Below are 7,546 nucleotides of genomic sequence, written 5' to 3' on the forward strand. Positions count from 1 at the left end.
GGCTCAGCAGAGGTGTGTCTGCCCCGAACGGAAAACATGTGCCAGCTACTCTTGTCCCAGCCTGCTCATATTTTGAAATGAATAATTCAAACCATGTCATTTACGGTAGGTACTAGAGATGCTATCCACAGGTACACTGTCACCTACGAACAGTTTAATGTCTTGATTCCCCCGGGAAAGTGCCTACCTAATCACGGAATGCCAGTGATTCATCAGCCCCTCAGACTTTCACAGCATTGCTAACGTTCAAACTAAAGTTGAAACACCCTTTCCAACAATGCCTGAAAGGACACAGTATGCACCTGGTCAGCAGAGAAGGAAAAAAAGCAGGATTTGATGTCTTGCTTGCAAACACACAAGCATATATTTTTAAGTTCTACAATAGGCACATCTGCTGCTTTGGGCATCATTTATGATACTTCAAACAAATTAATAGCCTGCTTTTGCTGTCGGCTTTTGCTTTGACTTACCTCTCAGTTGACTCATTGATTTCTAGACTCGAGTGCCAGCAACAACAGCAAGCTAGCAAAGTACCTGGGTTCGAGGCACTAAATAAATTACTCAATGACTGTCTATTGCTGCCACCAGGACTCTGAGCAAAACTGCAAAGTAAAGGTAGTTTGGGTTTCTCAGTACAGTTTGCTTCTCAAACCAGCTTCTCAACAGAAGCAGGTATGATTTGGGGGCGTTGCAGATTGTTTGGTTGGGCCTGTCCCCTGCACCTGCAGGATGTTTAGCATCCGTTGCTCTAGACACCAAATGACAGGAGTACTCTGCTCCAGCACACATGCACGCGTCCACACACATGCAGACCACACAAGTCCAAACTCGTAAAACTCCCAGTCTTTCTGCTCTCTGTAGCTGTCCAAAGTACCCACCCAAATACTCCACGCTTCCAGATATTTCCTAACTTATTCATGTCCTTTCCCCCCCCCCCCCCCCCCCAAAGGCCTAAATCGTAATAAAATGCCTCAGGCCACATAGTTCAATATAATCTTTGTTGAATTAAGGATTAATAAGTGTCTTGATCTCTGCCATTTGTAAAGATAAAAACAAGTCAATGATCCAATTAAAGTAATTAACAGTAAAGTCTCAATGACTAATAGACTTAATCTTTCCAGCGTCCCTGTAATTGAAGAAAGAGAAATGTCCCCACCCATTGTCTCCCCCGCCTTCCCACAAGACATTCAGGAATTCAAGACTCCACTTATGAGATGTAGGTGACTCCCCGCATGGTTGAAAACTTCGAGAACTCTCTTTCTGACTGTGAAAAATAAATGACCGCAGCAACCTCATTCCTCCTGCGTCACTGAGAAAACCAGACCCCAAACAGCTGACATTCGGGTCCCATTCTCAAAGAGCATGGCAAAGTCAAAATTAAGGGAGAAGAAATAAATGGTCCCTGTATCTTCAGGTTGTACTTAAAATTCCTGGGTCTTTCTCACTTTCCCTCTCACAAGCTAACCACACACCTAGGACATATCTTTTGTGCAAATGTCCTGGGGTTTATATTTATTTGGCTGCTGAAGAAAAATGTCATTTTAATCAAGTCTCATTAAATTCAGCCCCTCCTCCCATAAAAATTATAAGAAAATTCAAAGGCCAAGGATATGGCAAATAATATTGCCCTTGGGAGTTAGCACATAAAATTTTGGAGGGAGAAAAGTCTTGACTTTCGTTTTATGAAACACCACACTCAGGGCTTTGTCCTTGTGAAATTACGTTGCTGTCTTCAGTATCACTTCACAAATACTCAGTTAAAGCACAAGTGCTCTGAAAATGACGTGAATTTTTTTTCTTGGGAGAATTCTGATACTCTCATTAAACTGATTTAGTTAGTTACAAGAAAACACCCAGTATGTTCTCCAAGTTACTTTCCAACCGCCCCTCGGCACAGGCTTTTTGCTTTGCCGTCACTCACAGCCACTGAAAGCAAAGAGAGGCCGTGCTCAAAGGAAACTGCACTGAGCAGAAAACACACAGGTACTGTTTCTCTCGTAGCTGCCAAGAGTTGGTGGTGCCATTCATCCCCACGCATGTGTAAGGAGCCATCTGAAGACGAAAGCCCTTCTCCGCAGGGATGGAAGGCAGATTATGCTGTTTTTCCTGGATAAGAAGGCTCACAGCTCCCCCTTGGATGGTAAAACCTCTTTATACCATTGTGCCGCTGTTATATCACAGCCCTACGATTCGCTCCTTTGAGGGACTTCCATCGTAAAGCTTGGTGATATTCTTGAAGATGCTTTTTTAAAAATTACTTCATTTAATCAGCCAGTGATTTTGTCTTCTATAAATCATCCTTTCCAAGTGGAAATTACAGTTCCTAGCTAATTAAAATGTGACTTATTGGGCCTCAGCACAGACAGAAAATAAATGTAACACATAAGAATTGTTTCCTCATTATTGTTTTATGTATATACATGTGGGGGAAAATTTATGATACTATAAAAAAGCAAACAAAAAAAGACAACGTGGGATGGACCTAGCTTGTTCACATTCTGTTATTCATACACTAAGCCATCTAGTCCTACACTTTAAAATATACCTTGTATTAATTAAACATAACAAAAGGTAAAAATAACTGGACAATGAGCAGCAATGTATCTACCACCAGTTTAAAAAGTAAAGCGGTATCAATACAACTGAAGCTCCAAGGAACCTCGTTCCAATTATATTTCCTCTTGGTCCCCAGAAATTAAGCATTCTCTTGATTTTGGTATTTATTATTTCTGTGCATTTCTTTGTATTTTTAGTAGCCATGTTACTCATGTATATGCCTCTAAACTATATGTAAGTGGAAGGTTTTCACATTTCTGTGGCATTATACCCTATTTCTTCTCCTTGCTTTTGATGCCATTCTTTTGAAGAGCTCCATCCTGGTAGAGTCTTACCATGGACACAACAGCAAAAGAAAAAGAACAAATAATTTGTTGCATTTGCTCTTCATGTGCATGCTCATTTCCAGGGCCATCTTTTAGCCTCTGTGCCCTTCATTCTTGGATCAGTATCCCAGTCAACTCACTGGCCTCCCTGCCCCTGGTCTCCTCCTGCCCCCTAAGGATTTCTATTACATCACCAGACATGCACCTAAAAACCTCAGTGTGTTAAAATGTGCAGAAATAATTAGTGAATATCTATTCTTGACAACTTCAAGTCCAAGCTCTCTTGTCTAACTGTCAAAATAGCAGTGTTGTGCCCATACCCCTCAGTCCACCATGGAGGTCACTGCCATGAGCAGTTCTCACACACATGGATGGATTCCTGCCTCACCCATCTGCTGCAGTTCCACCTGGAGGCTCTGCTACGGGTACAAGCTCAGCCCAGAGGGTCCAACCGGAAGTCTAGGAAGCTATTACTCCAGGCCATAAGGAGGGACAGAAGCTGGTGGGTAAACACCCAGCTTTCTCATCCACAGGGGGATAGCTCTGAGAAATGTGCCACAAAGCCAAAGACCTTAGCCAGGGTTTTTATCAGGACAGAGCCCAGTGGTCCAGAGGCACTTGTTCAATAACCTGTCCTTTACTAGCTTTCCTCCCTACCTATCTACCCACCCACTCTCCCCATGTGCCTGCTGGGTTCACTGAACTACAACATAAGCTACTAAAACTTGAATCCTTGCCTCAGTCTGCTTTTTTTAGACAATTACTACAAGAACTGGCCACAGACAGGGACACTCAGGATGAGAGTTTGGAGTTCAATCACTTGCCCGCCACATGGCAAGAGGCACCTACTGCAGATGGTAAATGGGACAGTGATGATCCTGGTGGCCACAGCCTCACAGCTTCTAAGATGCTTACCTACAGTAGATCAGCTCCAGGCCAAAGGGAACAAAGAAGGCTTGTGTACCTTCTCTAGTACTGGAAACATGTAAGAACAATAAGACTTACACACATTGTTAAACTGGGTAGGTTTTGTTAACTGTCCTGGAAGCCTTAAAGAGAGAGGATGACATGCTGGGTCAGCCAGACATCAATTCATGGCAAGCTGTAGGAGGCAGAAAGCCTACGGGCAGCTTTAGAGAAACCTATATGTCCTGTAGTCATCAGGCAAACTGTGCTGAAGACCAGGCCCTGCTTTGACCAGAAGAGTGGGTGGGTTACAAAGGAGCCTGAGCTTCCAGTTGGAAACATCTCCTAAGTAAAACCTAGCCCTAAAAATGGAGCGGTAGGATCCTGAGACTTGGGACAGGGATTTGGGGCATTGGTGCCTTTTAGAACTTTGAACTTTCAAAATCCCATGAACCCACCAGGTGCTCAGAAGCAGCCTCTTGTCCTTGTTAGTGAAGAACCACCTCTCATGGCCTGAAGACTGTCCCCTAAGAAAGATGACATACAGAATGGCATCTGGCCATTCAGAGTGTTACCCTAATCATCTCATCTCTAGACCAGTAGTTCTCAACAGAGCGCAGGCGAGGAAGAACGTGAGCCACTGGCGGAGGAATGCCAGTCTTCCATGGAACGCAATCTGATGAGCGCTGCAAAATCCACGCACTGGGAGTACCTGCTATCTATTCCAGCTTCTGCCCCTCAGCTTTCCTTGGAGCCTCTTAAACATACATCATTCAGGGCTCTTGCTCAGGGCCTTGAACTAAGGAAATAAATAAGACCTTTCAGGAAAACCTAGAAGCTGTGCTGCTCAGAACATCAGCCCCCTTCTAAGGTTGGCAGTATTCTCACTGAGAACAGCCGCTTCCCCTGAAGTCTGAGGTCTCGATTATAGCCCTCATAATGATGGTTTCTTTTTTTCTAGTCCTCAAAGCTTGGCACACTGGGAAATCTCTTGAACTGAATGGAGAAGCTCCCCTATGTGAATTCAGAGTTTCTTAGGAACCCACATGACACGTTTCACCAGCGTAAGGCAAGTGGATTCTCTGCCGGACTTAAAGTGAGAAAAATGTTGAAATAATTTTCCTCTACAAGCCCTTATGGAGTCTCTCTCCTTTGAATATCTCATACTGTATGGGAAAGAGGACAAAAGGAAGAGGAATGATAAGTGACGAAATAAAAACAAAAAGGAAAAGACAAGAAAAAGAAATGGCCAAAGACCAAGGAGAGATATCAGAAAACTCACAGAAGATGTGGAAGGTGTAGGAAGCATTTAGGGTTGCCTGTCAGCTTTGGTTTCTCCCCTTCTCCTGGTTGGCAAAGACCTGATTATGTTCAGACATCCAATTATTCCATTGCCACCCCATCTCACTCCAATTCTTATGATTCGAAAAGGGCCAGCTATCCCGGCTGAGGAGCTGACCCCAATGCACACAGGTCTGCCACAGTACTACCATTTTCCTTGCCACTGACAAAGTTTAGAAAGGGCCTGTGACCCATTCCTGGTCAGGGAGATGATACTAGAAGAGGTCATCCTTGGAGCTTCTGCAAAATGTGTCTCTTCTTTTAAGGAAACACTGAATGAGATGGCCCCTTTTTGGCCTCCAGCTATGGTCACATCTGGAGGTGATGCTAGGAGCTGCCGAGGCCGTTCTCCAACCACAAGGAAATCGAGCTTTAGAAAGCAGCCTTCACTGGCAGGGACAGGAACGGAGAGAGGGAAGGACACTGGGTTCTAAAATTAGTCATTTTTTCCTGTGGCGATAAACAACTCCAATGTGTTAGTGGCTTCAGGCAACACATATTTACTTCCCTTTGTCATGTAATGGCTGCGGGACTTCTGGGCCCTGGTCAACCCCAAGTGTCTTCTTGTTCCAGACCCAGGCGAAGGAGCAGCTGCTGTTGAGACCTGCTGTTCTCCTGGCAGAAGGCAGCAACCTGCAAACAAACAGGAGCCAGCCCACTCCATTCACGTTCCCGTGCAGATGTGTCACGCCTGCTCTCTCACCCCTGCCAGGCTTGCTGGGGGCCAAGTCCAAAGTCAGTGAGGAGGGCTGGGATCAAGGGAAAAAAGTTAGGAGTGTGGAGCCTATACTTTCCACAGGGGCAAAGGAAGTCATGTGAACATTAATCCTGTTAGAGAAAGAATCGACATTTGGAAACAAAAATCTGAATCAGCCAAAGTCCTTTAAAATATTATTGAGTTACCAATCAACGGTCTCCCAGAATCCCATTCCTGGATTTCCACGTATATGAAATAACATACTTTATGGCTTCAGTCTTAGTCTTCTGTGAATTATACATTTTAGGGAAGAGCATCTCAACCAGCATAGAGAAAACTCACAATGGCCTGCTCCGATTCAGAAGAAACTGAAACTGTCACTAGACCAGATGAAAGAAAACTTCCCCTTTCTCCAGGCACTCACTCTCCAGATCAAAGCTTTTCTCTCCAACTGTGTACACCTGAAACCAATATAATATTGTATGTCAACTGTACCTGGAAAATAAAAAGTGATTTAAAAAGGAAGGAAGGAAGGAAGGAAGGAAGGAAGGAAGGAAGGAAGGAAGGAAGGAAGGAAGGAAGCTGGCCAACCATGGCTTCCTACAATTTTGGGACAGCTTTGAACCTGGACAGCGAAGAGACGATTATAACCAGGGGCTTCAAGCAATATGATGAACGCATACATACATTTTACAGGTTTTGATTCCATTTAATTAAATCCATGCATGTGCATCAATGCGTCTGAGAAAGAAAAGAACTCACACTGACATTATTTTTCTTTCCCAGTTCCATCCTACAAGAAGAAAAATAAAACGCATCTGTTTATATCTTCGACTTCCTCATCCTTTCACTCCAATATGGTCTGTCTGCCAGGTCAAAAAAACTAAAAATTGAAAAAACATGCATATAGTACTAAATGTATATATACATACATGTACATACAACTTACACCAAAGATGGTAGATTTTAAAGTCTATTTAGCTGACAAAACACAACTTCACAATAGAAGTCTGGGAGGGGGAGACCTAGGAGAACTTTGTGAGCCACTGCCACAACCAAGGATGACCTTACACGAACTTCTACTGAACTCGGCGGGGGGAAATTAATGAAAACCTTCAAAGTGTACAAGAGCACAGAATGGAGGGGATCACAACAATCATCCCTTGTTTTGTCTCATCATTGTTTTCTTTCCTTGCCTTTTTTAAGAACACTGAAGCTGTAACCACAGAGGTGACTGGAGAATCACAGCCCTCCTGAAGTGATATCCAAACAGAAAATTTTCCAATACATATCCTAAAATCACAGAGCATGTAATTCCACATTAGCTCCAGGAAAGCAGCATCTTTGCTTGGGATATGGAAATTTGGAAGCTCATTGCTATAATCTGTGGTTATGATTTCAAGCTCCCCCAGTGATGCCGGGAATCAAACCACAGACTCCCAGCACTAGGAGCCTTTATTGTAATCCAATAAAACCTTAACAACCAGTCTTCTTTTTTATGATAAATTAAGGGCCTCATTTGCTTTGAAGCAGCCCCTCTGCCCTAGAGTTTACCTCCCTGTGGAAGCAGTCCTAGAGAAACACTGAAGTCAGACGGGGGAAGAGGGTGAGGGGACAAGAGCCCAGATTCCCCACCTTGGCTTCGCAGACTCAGAAACTACAAAGCATTAAAAAGCTCTCTCTTTTAAAAGAACTGATCTCTGAAGATGAGCCTCTGCTC

Source organism: Phyllostomus discolor, chromosome 8, assembly GCF_004126475.2.
Source record: "Phyllostomus discolor isolate MPI-MPIP mPhyDis1 chromosome 8, mPhyDis1.pri.v3, whole genome shotgun sequence".
NCBI classification, from domain to species: domain Eukaryota; kingdom Metazoa; phylum Chordata; class Mammalia; order Chiroptera; family Phyllostomidae; genus Phyllostomus; species Phyllostomus discolor.